Source organism: Equus przewalskii, chromosome 14 (assembly GCF_037783145.1).
Source record: "Equus przewalskii isolate Varuska chromosome 14, EquPr2, whole genome shotgun sequence".
Lineage (NCBI taxonomy): Eukaryota > Metazoa > Chordata > Mammalia > Perissodactyla > Equidae > Equus > Equus przewalskii.
The window spans coordinates 65,440,594-65,457,368 of record NC_091844.1 but is presented as its reverse complement, the minus strand read 5'-3'; positions in this window follow the sequence as shown (position 1 = coordinate 65,457,368).

Genomic DNA, 16,775 nt, shown 5'->3' with positions numbered 1-16,775 from the left:
AGAGTGCATGAATTTAACCATATGCCACTGGGCCAGCCACATGTTTATTCTTTCTTTTTGCCTAGACATTCTTACCTTCATTTTAAATGAAGGGTTATGTATCAGCCCAGGGCAGTGGTTTGCCAGGGTCTGGTTCTACAGCTCCTGGCAACCAACGATGTACATCTCTCCCCAAGTCCAATTCAGTGACATCACACGAGTAGCTTGAAATCATCCATGATGGGAATACTTACATCATGCAAACTTGCAACAAGCACAATCAGAGTTCCTTCTTCCCTTCTCAGAAAGCCAGTTTACCACCACACCACTGGCCCAGGGACATGTATAAACCTACTAAAATGTGTAGCTAAGGCTTGAGCTCAGGTCTTCTGACTAAAAATCTGTGAATTACTTAATTTCAGCAATTTCCAGAGGTCCCTCCTGGCTTATGGTTCCAGGCTATGAAAAACATAAGCATACAGAATCCATATCAGACACTGATCCCAAATAGTGTATGTATAAGCTGAATTTTAAAAAGTAATTTGAAAAACACATTAAAGTCTTACAAATACTCTATATATGAATTGGTCAATATTTTAACTTCTAGCACTCTATGCTGAGAAAATAATTCCCAAAATGGAAAAACATTTGTGGACATAGTTCATATTCAACTTTTAGTTGGGTCCTCAGGAGACAAAGAAGCAGATAGTAGGAGAGAGAGCTGGTTAATATGCAGGCGATCCTCTTCTAAATGTTAGATTATCTACTTTTGTGATGATTCCAGGTGTTTGGGGTCATTCACATGTATAATCCCTTTAATGGAGAGTCTATCAAAGAGAACTTTGTTTTGGAGAACACTAACTGAAGGGCATTTGTACAGCAGGAATGTAGACTCAGCATTATTTATAAATGAATCCTGAAATTGTTTTTCTCTGTTTACCATTGTCTCTGTTTTTATGTATATTTAAATGCTAACTGAATTAGAAAGTGTGTAGATGAGTCAAGTCAAATGGGAGCACTCAGGAAAAGCTTCCAGAATAAGGCAAAACATGTGGGCAGTGATTTCAGGAGAAGAGACAGATGGTTTAGCAGGGAAGAAAAGGGGAAGACTTTCCAGAATAGAGGGAAGACCTGGACTCCTCTCCTCCCACAGACACACCAGTGGTACAGCTAAACACAGAGCAATTATCTCAAAAGAAATTCAGAAACTAGCTGAGAGACTCCTACACATTGGGCAAATGGGAAATACTCTCCCTGAAATGGGTAGGAAAGGCTGAGCTACACTCTCACTATAAACCCCATCCCTGGCACAGCACCATATAATTGGGAGGGAACTCCCAACTCCCAGCTGCTCCCTGAGGAGCGAAGAGTTTGAACCTCACATTTAGTGCTCAAACTTTAAGACTCCCACCTGAGGGACAGGTTCCCCAAAACATTTATCTCTGAAAGTCAAGGAGGCTTGTGTCCAAGAGACCCATAAGACTATAGCAAACAAAGGAAGAGTTGTTAATAGCACAAGCAGTCATCATGGTCTTCCCGGAGGGTCACTGCAGAGGGAGCAGGAAAAATCGCCCATATCCCAGTCTTTCCCTGAAAGTGGTCTATCTGTAACTTTAAAAGCTGCCGCCTGAGGGTCAGGTTTCTAATTTAGAACGCATCTAGGGGTTGGCTTTGATCTTCCCCACAGACTGGGTAGCTGACAGACACCTCCCCTGCTGTCTCCCTGTAGCTTGCTCCAAGTCTCCAGTTTCTCCCTGAAAAACGCTTGTACACGTGCCTGCACCCAAGCTTTTGCAGCTGCTGCCTAAGAAGCGGGTCCCTGGTGCCTGACTCTGTTAGCCAACGTGGCTTCCATCCAGGAGTCCCACAGGACTGCACCAATCAAGAAGGAGCTTAATCAGCTATCCCCCAGGGCTGAGCACAGAGAGAACAGACAAAAGTGCCCATCTCCCAGTATTCCCCTAAAAAGACTTCATCTGCATACTTTAACAGCTGCGGCCTGAGCATCAGACTTCTAATTTATCACACATCTAGACGCTGGCTTTGATCTTCGTCAGGGACTGGGGATGCCAGTGGACACCTCCACCACCATCTCCCTGTAGCCTGCTTCAAGTTGTCAGTTTCTCCCTGAAAGGAGCTTATACATGTGTCTGCACTCCAGTTTTTTCAGCTGCCACCCAAGAGATGGGTTCTTGGATCACCTGGTTATGCTAGCCAACAGGACTTCCATTCATGAGTCCCATAAATCAGCAGAAATCAAAGAAGCAGTTCTTAATGGGTGCAAGAGCACCTGTCCCACAGCTACACACCTAGTCTCAGTACTGAAGGACAGGGCAAAACTGCCATCTCCCAGTTTCTCTCTGGAAGAGGCTTAACTACATACTTTCCCAGCTGCTGCCTGAGGGTCTGGCTTCCAATCAGCCTGCTTCTAGGCACTAAAGGTGACCCTCTACTTTGAGACACTGATGGGTCTTGGCACAACCTCAAAAACTAGGAGCTGCTAAGAGCAAAAACAGTGACCTGGACAATCACAAAGGTTTGAGAGACTACCAAGAGCTCAGGGTGGGCTGATTGATGAGGTTCATAACCTACATGAGACCACTGTGTCAAGACTGGGAGAGGTGGCTGTTTTATCTAACACACAGGAACCAATACAGAGAGTCAAGGGAAATGAAGAACACAGCAATCTGTTCCAAACAAAGGGATAAGATAAATCTCCAGAAACAGATCTTAATGAAATGGAGATAAGTGATTTACTTGATAGACCATCAAAATATTGCTCATAAAAATGCTAATTGTGATTAGAAGAGCAATGCATGAACAAAGTGGGAATTTCAACAAAGACATAGAAAATACAAAAAAAAAGTATAAGAAATCATAGAGCTGAACAAAACAATAACTCAACTGAAAAATTCAATAGAGGGGTTCAACAGCAGATTAGATCAAGTGGAAGAAAGGATCAGGGAACACAATGACAGGGCAGTGGAATTCATCAAGTCAGAGTAACAAAATGTAAAAAGAATGCAAAAGAGTAATGATAGCTTAAGGAACTTATTGGACACCATCAGATGGACCAATAAACACATTATTGGTATCCCAGAAGGAGAAGAGAAACAGAGGAAGGAAGCTTATTCAAAGAAATAATGGCTGAAAACTTCCCTAACCTGGGAAAAGAAACAGATATCCAGATCCAGGAATCCCAGAAAGTACTAATTAAGATAAAGCCAAATAGACCCACACCAAGTTGTATTATAATTAAATTGTCAAAAGTGAAAGACAAGGAGAGACTCTAAAAAGCAGCAAGAGAAAAACAACTTGTTATGTACAAGGGAACTCCTGTAAAACTATCAGCAGATTTTTCAGCACAAACTTTTCAGGACAGAAGGGAGTGGAATGATATAGTCAAAGTGCTGATAGAAAAAAGCTGCTAACCAAGAATACCTGGCACAGTTGTTCTTGAGAATTAAAGACAAAATAAAGAGTTATCCAGGCAAACAAAAGTTGAAACAGTTGATCACCACTAGCTCAGCCTTATAAGAAATGTTCAAGGGAATTCATCAAGCTGAAATGACAGAACACTAATTAGTAACATGGAAACACATGAAAGTATAAAACACTGGTCAAAGTAAGTAAACAGTTAAATTCAGAATACTCTAAGTTGTAATGATGGCAGGTAAGTCACTTACAAGTCTAGTATGAAGATTAAAAGAAAAAAGTATTAAAAATAACTACTACTACAATAATTTTTAAATGGTCAAGCAATATAAAAAGATGTAAATTATGACATCAAAAACATAAAATGTGATGGAGAGTGTAAAAATGTAGGGTTTTTTTTCTTTTTTAAGATTGGCACCTGGGCTAACAACAGTTGCCAATCTTTTTTTTTTTTCTGCCTTATCTCCCCAAACCCCCCAATACATAGTTGTGTATCTTAGTTGCAGGTCCTCCTTGTTGTGGGATGTGGGATGCCACCTCAACTTGGCCTGTCAAGGGGTGCCATGTCCACACCCAGGATCCGAACCCTGGGCCGCCGCAGCGGAGCGCGCGAACGTAACCACTCGGCCACAGAGCCAGCCCCTGTAGAGCTTTTATATACATTCAAAATTAAGTTATCAGCCTAAAATAGACAAATAATTATAAGATTTTTTTATATAAGCCTTATGGTAGCCACAAAGCAAAAACCTATGGCAGATACATAAAAATAAAGGAATCAAAGCATACCACTACAGAAAAATCATCAAATCACAAAGAAACTGAGCAAGAGAGGGAGAAAAGAGCTACAAAAGATCCAGAAAGCAATTAACATATGGAAATAGTAAGTCCATTCTAATCAATAACTACTTTAAATGTAAATGGATTAAATTTTCCAATCAAAAGACATCAAGTGGCTGAATGGATAAAAAAACACACACACAGAGCAAGATCCAACTATATGCTGCCTATAAGAGACTCATTTTAGCTTAAAGACACACACAGACTGAAAATGAAGGTATGGAAAAAGATGGTTCTTACAAATGGAAACAAAAGAGAGCTGGGGTAGCTATACTTACATCAGACAAAATAGACTTTAAGCCAAAAACTGTAACAAGAAAGAGACAAAGAAGGTCATTATATAATGATTTAAAAAATCACTTTATGAAGAGGGTGTAACAATTATAAATATTTGTGCACCCAACATAGGAGCACCTAAATATATAAAGCAAATATTAATAAATCCAAAAGGAGAAATAGACAGCAATAGAATAATAGTAGAGGATTCCAATATCCCACTTTTAACAATGGATAGATCATGCAAACAGAAAATCAATAAAGAAACATTGGACTTAAACTACACATGAACTGAAACACCCTAACAAACATATACAGAACCTTCCATCCAACAACACCAGAATACACATTATTCTTAAGTGCACATGGAACATTCTCCAGGACTGATCATATGTTAAGCCACAAAACAAGTGAGTAAATTTAAGAAGACTGAAAATATATCAAGCATCATTTCCAATGACATTGGTATGAAGCTAAACATTAATTATAAGAAGAAAAATATAAAATTCACAAATATGTGATTAAACAACATCCTCCTAAACAACATGTGGGCCAAAGATGACATCAAAAGAGACATCAAAAAATATCTTGAGACAAATAAAAATGGAACACAACATACTGAAAGTTATGAGATGCAGTGATTAGCAGACATTTATTCCTATCCAAAATGTCCATAAGACATTCGTTCCATAAGACATTTGGTCTATGCCACAAAGATTCTTGAGACTTGCAAGGCCATTTGGTCTTGCCAAAAATGTTTGTAAGACATTTGGTCCACATGAAAACATCCTTGATGTTTGGTCATGTTTGATCTTGTCCAAAACATCCATGGATACATTTGGGCCATGTCAAAAGGTCCTTGATATTTGGTCCTGTCCAAAACCATTTGGCATGGACCAAATATGATCATGGACATTTTAGACAGGACCAAATGTCAACGACCTTTTGGCATGGGCCAAATGTGTTATGGACCAAATGTCTTATATATCAAATTCTTATGGAGCAAATGTCTTATGAATATTTTGGGCAGGACCAAATGTCCTGCAATGGAGGCAGCAAGAGCAATTCTAAGAGGGAAGTTTATAGCAACAAAGGCCTACATTAAGAAAAAACTGAAATAAATAACCCAACTTTGCACCTCAGGGAACTAGATACTAGAAGAACAAACTAAGCCCAAAGTTAGGAGAAGGAAGGAAATAACAAAGATCAGAATGGAAATAAACAAAATAGAGAGTAAAAAGACACTAGAAAAGAACAGCAAAACTAAGCTCTTTTTTTTAAAAAAAAATAAACAAAATAGAAAAATCTTTAGGTAGGCTTACTGAGAAAAAAAATAGAAAGATCTCAAATAAATAAAGTTTTAAATCAAGGGACATTACAATTGATACCATACAAATACAAAATATTGTAAGAGACTACTATGAACAATTATATGCTAACAAGATGGAAAACCTAGAATGGATAAATTCCTAAAAACATACAACTTACAAAGACTAATCATGAAGAAATAGAAAATCTGAACAGAACAATTACTAGACCCAAAAAACAACAGCCCAAAACCAGATGGCTTCATTAGTGAATTCTACCAAACATTTAAAGAAAAACTAGCACCAATTATTCTCACACTTCCAAAAAAATAGAATAGGAAGGAACACTTCCAAAGCCATTTTTTGAGGCCAGGATTAGCGGCTACCAAAGCCAGAAGAGGACACTACAAGAAAATAAAAGTACAGGCCAATATCCCTGATGAACATAGATGCAAAAATCCCCAAGAAAATATTAGCAAACTGAATTCAACAGTACATCAAAAGGATCATACACCATGGTCAAGTGCTATTTATTCCAGGGATACAAGGATGGTTTAACACCCACAAATCAATCAGTGTAATACACCACATTGACAAAATGAAGGACAAAAATCATACGGTCATCTCAATAGATGCAGAAAAAGCATTCAACAAAATTCAACATGTTTTCATGATAAATACTCTTAACAAACTGGGAATAGAATAATATACCTCAACATTATAGTGATCATGTATGACAAGTCCACAGCTTACATCATACTCAATGGTAAAAAGCTGAAAGCTTTTCCTCTATGATCAAGAACAAACCAAGGATGCCAACTTTTGCCATTTTCAATCAAGGTAGCACTGGAATTTCTAGCCAGATCAATTATGTAAGAAAACGAAATAGAATTCACTCAAATTGGAAAGGAAGAAGCAAAACTGTCTCTATTCACATATGGCATGATATTATATATAAAAAATCTTAAAGAATCCACCAAAAACCATTAGAAATAATAAACAATTTCAGTAAAGCTGCAGGATACAAAATCAATGTACAAAAATCAGTTTTGTTTCTATACACTATTAGAAACTATTATAAAAAGAAAATAAGAAAATAATCCCATTTATAATAGCATTGAAAAGAATAAAATACATAGGAATAAATTTAACAAAGGCAGTAAAAGATCTATACCCTGAAAACTATAAGAAATTGATGAAAGAAATTGAGGAAGACAGAAGTAAATGAAAAGATATTCTATGCTAGTGGATTGGAAGAATTAATATTGTTAAAATGTTCCTACTACCCAAATCCATCTGCAGATTCAATGCAATCCTTATCAAAATTCCAATGATATTTGGAATTTCATAGGCACAGAAAAAAAGTCCAAAAATTTGTATGAAACGACAAAAGACACCAAATAGCCAAAGCAATTTTGAGAAAGAAGAACAAAGCTGCAGTCATCATATGTCCTGATTTCAAATTATATTATGAAACTATAGTAATCAAAGCAGTATGATATTGGCATAAATACAGACACACAGGTCAATGGAACATAATATAGAGACCAGAAATAAACCCACGCATATATGGTCAATTAATTTTTGACAAAGGAGCCAAGAATATACAAGGGAGAAATGATAGTCTCTTCAACATAGGATGCTGAGAATAATGGATTGCAACATACCAAAAAATCAAACTGGACCCCTGTCTTGTACCACTCACAAAAATCAACTCACAATAGATTAAAGACTTGAATGTAAGACTTGAAATCATAAAAGTCCTAGAAGAAAATATAGAAGGTAAGCTTCTTGACACTGGTCTTGGCAATTACATTTTTGGATTTGACACCAAAAGCAAAGATAACAAAAGTAAAAACGAACAAGTGGAACACATCCAACTAAAAGTTCTTCTCAGTAAGGAAACCATCAACAATATGAAAAGGCAGCCTATGGAATGGGAGAAAATATTTTCAAACCACATATCTAAGGAATTAATATCCAAAATACACCAGGAATTCATACACTTGAATAGCAAAACCCAAATACCTAATTAAAAAATGGTCAAAAGACCTGAGTAGGGGCTGGCCCCATGGCCAAGTGGTTAAGTTCACGTGCTCCACTTTGGTGGCCCAGGGTTCACTGGTTCAGATCCTGGGTGCAGACCTACACACTGCTCATCAGGCCATGTTGTGGCGGCATCCCATGTAGACGAACTAGAATGACCTACAACTAGGTTGTACAACAATGTACTGGGGTTTTGGGGAGAGAAAAAAAGAGGAAGATTGGCAACAGATGTTAGCTCAGGGTCAATCTTCCTCAAAAAGAAAAAAAAAAGACCTGAGTAGACATTTGTCCAAAGAAGACATACAAATGGCAAGCAAGTACATGATAGTGTGCTCAGCATAACTAATCATCAGGGAAATGCAAACCAAAACTACAGTGAGCTATCACCTCACACTTGTTAGGAAGGCTGTTTTCAAAAATACAAGCAAAAACAAATGCTGGTGAGGATTGGAGAAAAGGGAACCCTTGTGCACTGTTGGCGGGAATGTAAACTGGTACAGCCACTATGGAAAACAGTATGGAGGTTCCTCAAAAGATTAAAAATAGAGGGGCCGGCCTGGTGGCATAGAGGGTAAGTTCTCATGCTCTGCTTTGGTGGCCTGGGCTTTGCTGGTTTGGATCCTGGGTGCAAACCTACATACTGCTCATCAAGCCTCATTGTGGCAGACATCTCACATATAAAATAGAGGAAAATGGGCATGGATGTTAGCTCAGGGCCAATCTTCATAAAAAAAATTAAAAATAGAGGTACTATATGATACAGTAAACCCACCTCTGGCTATATATCTAAAGGAAATGAACCATCATCTTTAATAGATAGTGTTCATTTCAGCATTATTCACAATAACCAATATATAGAATAAGTGTCTGTCAATGGGTGAGTGGATCAAGAAAATATGGTATATATACATGCAATGGAATATTATTCATCCATAAAAAGGAAATCCTGCCATTTGCAACAATATGAATGAACCTGGAGGGCATAATGCTAAGTAGGCATTAAGCCATAAAGAGAAAGACAAATGCTGTGCATGGCGTACAGTATTACTTACATGTGGAACCTAAAAAAACAATGATAATGTTGTGGACAAGTAGAGTATCATGGTGGTTGCTAGAGACTGGGACTCAGGAAAATTGAGAGATCTATATTTACATCAAAGTTATAAGATGAATAAGTTCTGGGGAGCTAATGTATAGCATGGTGACTCTAGTTAATAACATGGTATTGTAATTGTATACTTGAAATTTGCTGAAAGTTGATCTTAAGTGTTCTCACCACAAACACAAAAAAGTTAACTATGTGAGGTGATGGGTGTGTTAATTAATGTGATCATGGTAATCATTTCACAATGTATCTGAGTATCAAATCATTACATTGTGCACTTTAAATAGATACAATTTTATTTATCAGTTATTTCTCAATAAAGCTGGAAAAAATGCTCATATCAGTTAGCCAATATATTAACTTCTGGCATGCTATGCTGAGAAAATAATCCAAGCAATTGAAAAATAATGTGTACATAGTTCATATCCAACTTTGATATGTTCCAACTACAGTGTTTTAATGTGACAAATTAGGAAAAGTAAAAATGTTCAGCCATAGAAGATTGGCAGGTGAATTATGATACATGCCCTCTGAGTAATAGTGTTCAGTCATTACAATTAATTTTATTAAGACTTCAGTATGGTAAATGCACATACAGTTTGGTAACAGCTATACAAAAAAGAAAACAAAAACCTAGGACTTGCAAAACAATACATATAATTTCTTCCCTAGGCATAAGGATGTTTGGTTACTTTCCCTCCTATTTGTTTTTAAATTTTCATTACATATTTCTTCAAAATGAAAATAACTATTTTATTTGTTTTTCATATCCAAGAGATAGGGGATATAGGTGCTGGGCAGAAGCTTTGAGTTTTAGAAAAGGCCAAAATTTTTTAAATATTTAGATATTTGATGAATTTTATATACTTACAATTGTCATTCAAATTTTCTATAAATAAAAAATAATTTGAGCAATGTCAGCATCATGGTGTAATAAGATGTCCCTTGTTTTTTGTACCCCCTCCAAACAAAAATAATTCAGGATCCATTCATGGACAAAAGTCCCTTTTTGGGAGTGGTGGGATCTAGTAGCATACACTAAGGGAACCAGGAGGAGTCTTGTCCACCTCTGCATTGGGTAATACACATATAGACCTCAATCCCACCTGTGGAACCTTCAGTGACCCATGAACCAGTCCCTGCCCCTCTTGGCTGCAGTCAAAGAGCCCCTGGGAAACACTGTCTTAGACAATCATCCTTTGATAAGAGAGCCTTTGTGGAAGTCCAGGTTTCCAGAGGAGAAGCTCTAGCACACCTGTTGGAGCAAAAAAAAAATATGAGTTTGGACATATTGGAGAGTGCAGTCAGTAAAGACTCCAGGAGGTGAATGCTACTTCAAATGTGAAGACAGCAATGCAAAATTTCAAGGAACATGAAAAATCAAGTCAACATGACATTACCAAATGATCACAATAATCTTATAATAACCTACCCTGAAGACATGGATATCTGCAATTTACCCAATGAATAATTTAAAAGAGTGGTTTTGAATTTGAAAGAGGAAACTTTGGAAAGAGAAAACCCAGTGACATACAAGAAAACACAGAAAGATAATTCAATGATATCAGGAAAACAAGAAATGAAAAAAATGAGAAGTTTAACAAAGAGATGGAAATCATAAAAAGGACAAAACAGAAATTCTGGAGTGAAGAATGAAATGGGGAGAAAAATGCAATAGAGAGCATTAACAGCAGAATGAATCAAGCAGAAAAAAGAATCTGTGGGATAGAAGACAGGAACTTAGAAATTATCCAGTCAGAGGAGAACAAAAGAAAAAGAATGAAAAAGAATGAAGTAAGTGTATGTGATCTGTGGGACCACTGAGTGAATCTATTTGTGAATTATTGGAGTTCCAGAAGGAGAAGAGAGGGAGAAGGGGGTAGAAAGCCTATTTAAAGAAATAATACTGAAAACTTCTCAAATCTGGAGAGAGATTTGGACATCCAAGCTCCTGAAGCTCATAGGTCACCAAACAAAATCAACTTAAAGAGATCTTCTCCAAGACACGTTATACTAAAACTGTGAAAAGCCAAAGTCAGAGAGAGAATCTTAAAAGCTGCAAGAGAAGAAAAATGTTTCTAATTTACAAGGGAAATCTCATACGTTTATCAGTGGATTCCTCAGTAGAAATCTGACGTGCCAGGAGAGATTGGGGTAATATATTCAAAGTACTAAAAGAGAAAAACTGCCAACCAAGAATACACTATCCAGCAAAGTTATCCTCCAGAAATGAAGGAGAGATAAAGACTTTCCAAGAAAAACCAAAGCTGGGGGAATTCATCACCACTAGACCTGCCTTACAAGAAACATGGAAAGGAGTTCTTCAAGCTGAAATAAAAGGACAATTAAAACTTGAACACATATGAAAATATACAACATGTTGGTAAAGGTGAGTATATAGTCAAATTCAGAATACTCTAATACTGTAATATAGTGGCATGTTAACCACTTAACTCAAGTATAAAGGTTTAAGGACAAGGGTATTAAAAATAATTACAGCTATAATAATTTGTTAATGAACACATAATATAACAATAGGTAAGTTGTGACATTAAAAACATAAAAGGGGGCAGTAAAAGTGTAGAGTTTTTGTCAAAGTTGTTATCAGCATAAAACAGACTGCTATATCTATAAGATGTTTTATATAAGCCTCATAGTAACTACAAAGCAAAAACCTGAAATATTCACAAAAGGCAAAGAGAAAGGAATTCAAAACATACAGAAAGTCATCAATTCACAAAGGAAGGCAGCAAGAGAGGAAGAAAGAAAGAAGGGAACTACAAAACAGCTAGAAAACAATTAATAAGATGGCATTAACAAGTCCTTACCAATCAATAATTACTCTAAATGTAAAGGGATTAGATTCTCCAACCAAAAGGCATAGTGTGGCAGGATGGAATTTTAAAAAGACTCAATTATATGCTGCCTCCAAGAGAATCACTTCAGCTTTGAAGACACACATAGGCTCAAAGTGAAAAGACGGAAAAAATATATTCCATCCAAAAGACACTGGAAGTAACTATACTCTTATCAGACAAAATAGACATAAGCCAAAAATGATAAGAAGAGACAAAGAAAGTCATTATATAAAGGAAAAGGGGTCAATTCATCAAGAAGATATAACATTAGAAAATATTTATGCACCTAACATAGGAACACCTAAATATATAAAGTAAATACTAACAGATTCTAAGGGAGAAATAAACAATGGTACAATAACAATAGAGAAATTCACTACCCCACTTTCAACAATGGACGGATCATTCAGACAGGAAATTAACGAGGAAACATTGGAGTTGTACAATACTTTAGAACAAGTGTATCAAACAAACATACATAGAACACTCCATCCAACAGCAGCAGAATACACATTCTCCTCAAGCACAAATGGAACATTCTCCAGAATAGATCATGATAGGTTACAAAAGAATTCTTAGCAAATTTACGGAGACTGAAATCATACCAAGTTTCTTTTCTGGCAACAATGGTATGAAACTACAAATTCTAACAAAAGGAAACCTGGGAAATTCACAAATATGTGGAAATTAAAGAATACGTTCCTGAACAACCAATGAGTCAAAGGAGATATCAAAAGGGAAGTAAAAAAATATTATGAAACAAATGAAAATGGAAACGCAACATACTAAAACCTATAGGAGGCAGCAAAAACAGTTCTGAGAGGAAGTTTATAGCAATAAACGCCTACATTAAGAAAAAAGATCTCAAATAAACAATGTAACTTTACATCTCAAGAAACTGGAAAAAGACCAAACTAAGCCCAAAGTTAGCAGGAGGATGGAAATAGCAAAGAGCAGAGCAGAAATAGTGAATTAAAGACCAGAAATATAATAGAAAGGATCAACAAAATTATGAGCTGGTGTTTAGAAAAGATAAACAAAATTGACGAAAGTTTAGCTAGACTAAGAAAAAAAGAGAGGAGACTTAGATATAATCAAAACTGAAAGAGGAGACATTACAACTGATGCCACAGAAATATAAAGGACCATAAGAGATAACTACGAACAATTACACACCAACAAATTGGATAACCTAGAGGAAATGGATAAATTCTTAGAAACATGCAACCTATCAAGACTGAATCATGAAGAGATAGAAAATCTAAACAGATCAATAATGATTAAGGAGGTTGAATCAGTAGTCAAAAATCTCCCAAATAGGAAAAGCCCAGGACCTGGTTAATTCACTGGTGATTTCTACCAAACATTTAAAAAGGAACTACTGTCAATCCTTTTCTAATTCTTCCAAAATATTTAAGAGCGAGGGGCTGGGGGCTAGAGGAAATGGGGACATATTAGTCAAAGGGTACAAACTTTCAGTTATAAACTGAATAAGTTTTGGAGACTACGTACAGCATGGTAATTATAGTTAACAATACTGTATTGTATACTTGAAAGTTGGTAGGAGAGTAGATCTTATATATTCTCACCACAAAAAAGAAAAAAGTAATTATGTGAGTTGATGGAAGTGTTAGCTAACACTATGGTGGTAATCTGTTCACAATATATAAGTGTATCATATAAACACGTTGTACATCTTACACTTAGACAATCTTATATGTCAATTATATCTCAATAAAACCGGAAAAAATAATTTTATACAAGAAAAAATTTAATTGATACTTTTATTGATTTAATTTAACTATATTCTATAAATAATGGTACATTTATACAATGGAATATTGTATAGCCATTCACATATACAGACACATGTACAACATTTAACAACACTGGGAAATGCTCATGATATAATGTGGAGTAAAAGAAAAAAATCATAATTGTATAGAGAGTACTATCTAAATAATTCTGTTTGAAAAGCACAAATAAAATCAGGCCAAGCTCATAAGGGTAAAGTTGTATAGAACAAAGATTGGACAGAAATATTTAAAAATATAATCTCTGGTTATCTCTAAATGGTGGTGTTATGAGTAACTTTTATTTTCTTCTACAGTCCTTCTGTATTTTCCAAATTGTTCATAAAGCATGTACATTATCCTTAAAATTAATGAAAAGATATTTTAAAAAATATTTTGCCTCTATAGAAAACAGTATGGTGGTTACCCAAAAAATTGAATATATGCTGCTAAGACTGATGTCAAAGAGCAGACTGCCTATGTTTTCATCTTGAAGTTTCATGGTTTTAGGTCTTGCTTTCAAGACTTTAATTCATTTTGAGGTAATTTTTGTGTGTGGTGTAAGATAATTTCATTCTTTACATGTGGCTGTCCAGTTTTCCCAACACCATTTATTGAAGAGACTTTCCTTTTTCCATTGTATGTTCTTGGCTCCTTTGTTGAAAATTAGTTGTTCGTAGATGTATGGGTTTATTTCTGTACTCTTGATTCCGTTCCATTGATCTGTGTATCTGTTTTTGTGCTAGTACCATGCTTTTTTGGTTGCAAGACCTTTGTAGTATATTTTGAAATCAGGCATTGTGATGCCTCTAGCTTTGTTCTTTTTTTCTCAAGATTCCTTTGGCTATTCGGGTTCTTTCATTGTTCCATATAAATTTTGGGATTCTTTGTTCTATTTCTGTGAAAATATTGTTGGAACTTTGATCAAGTACCATGTCTGACTGGACAAGGGAAACAGTAGAAAAAATGAGCAAACGGAACTACATCAAACTGAAAATGAAACCATCAAGACGAAAAGATAACCTAAAAATTGGGAGAAGCTATTTGCAAACCATATATCTAATAAGGGATTAATATCTAAAATATACAAAGAACCCATACATCTCAATTAAAAAAAAACCTAACAACCCAACTGAAAAATAGGCAAAAGGTTTGAACAGACATTTCTCCAAAGAAGATATACAGATGGCCAATAGGCACATGAAAAGGTGTTCAATATCATTAATTATCAGAAAAATGCAAATCAAAACTACAAGTGATATCACCTTACTCCCGTCAGAATGGCTATAATAACAAGACAGAAAACAGCAAGTGTTGGAAAGAATATGGAGAGAAGGAAACTCTCACATACTGCTGGTAGGACTGCAAACTGGTGCAGCCACTATGGAAAACAGTATGGGGATTCCTAAACACCTTAAGAATAGAACTATCATACCATCCAGCTATTCCACTGCTGAATATTTATCCAAAGAACATGAAAACACAAATGCGCAAAGATACGTGCACCCCTACGTTCGTCACAGCATTAGTCACAATAGCCAAGATTCAAGGGATGAATGGATAAAGAAGATGTGGTATATATATACACACACACACACAATAGAATACTACTCAGCCACAAGAAACAATGAAATCCGGCCATTTGTGACAACATGGATGGACCTTGAGGGTATTATGCTAAGCGAAGTAAGTCAGAGGGAGAAAGTCAAATACCATATGATCTCACTCATAAGTAGAAGATGATGACAATGACACACAAACACATAGAAACAGAGATTGGATTGGTGTTTATCAGAGGGGAAGTGGGGAGGGAGGAGGGCGAAAGGTTGTGTGGCACACGTGTGGTGATGGATTGTAATTAGTCTTTGAGTGGTGAACATGATGTAATCTACCTAGGAACTGAAATATAATGATATACACCCAAAATTTATATAATGTTATAAACCAATGTTATCACACAATAAAAATCAAATATAGTCATTTTACATATTACATATATTTTTTCTATAGTTTAACGACAGGGACGCATTCTGAGAAATGTATTGTTAGGTGACTTTGTCATTGTGCAAACAATAGAGAGTGTACTTACACAAACCGACCTGGTATAGCCTACTACACACCTAGGCTACATGGCACTAATCTTACAGGACCACCATTGTACACGTGGTCCATCGTTGACCAAAATGTCATTATGACTGTATAAACTTACCATATAATCCAGTAATTCCATTCTAGGTATATGCCCAAAAGAATTGAAAGCAGGGCCTCAGATGTTAGTACACCATGTGCATAGCAACATTATTCACCATAGTCAAAAAGTGGAAGCAACCCAAGTGTCTATCGATGTATGAATGGATAAACAAAATGTAATACATACCTACAATAGGATATTATTCAGCCTTTAAAGGGAAGGAAGTTCTGACAAATGTTACAACATGAATGAACCTTGAGGACATTATGCAAAGTGAAATAAGCCAGTCACAAAAGGACAAATACTATACGATTCCACTTATAAGAGGTACCTCGAATAGCTAAACTCACAGAGACAGAAAGTAAAATGGTGGTTACCAGGAACTGAGGGAGAGGGCAATGGGGAGTCAATCTTTAATGGGGACAGAGTTTCAGTTTTATAAGATGAAAAGAGTTCTGGAGATGGATGGTAGCGATGGTTGCATTGCCATATGAATGTACTTAATGTGACAGAACTGTACACTTAAAAATGGTTAAAATGGTAAATTTTATGTTATGTAGATTTTACCACAATTAAAAACAATATTTTCATGTTATTTGAATTAAAATCCAGGAGCTGGCCAGGTGGCATAGCAGTTAAGTTCAAGCACTCTGCTTCCATGGCTCTGGGTTTGCCGGTTCAGATACTGGGCACGGTGCTACACTCTGCTTATCAAGCCATGCTGTGGCAGGCATCCCACATGTAAAGTAGAGGAAGATGGGCACGGTTGTTAGCTCAGGGCTAATATTCCTCCAAAAAAAAAAATCCAGATAATGCTAGGGTCACAGATACAGTGATAAAGTTAGAAGGCAGTGGGCCTAATTGTGGAGGGCCTGGAAAGCCCAGCTGAGCTGTTAAGTAAGAGGAGCCATGGGCAAGAGCGGTGGAGAGAGCAGCACTACAGGAGAA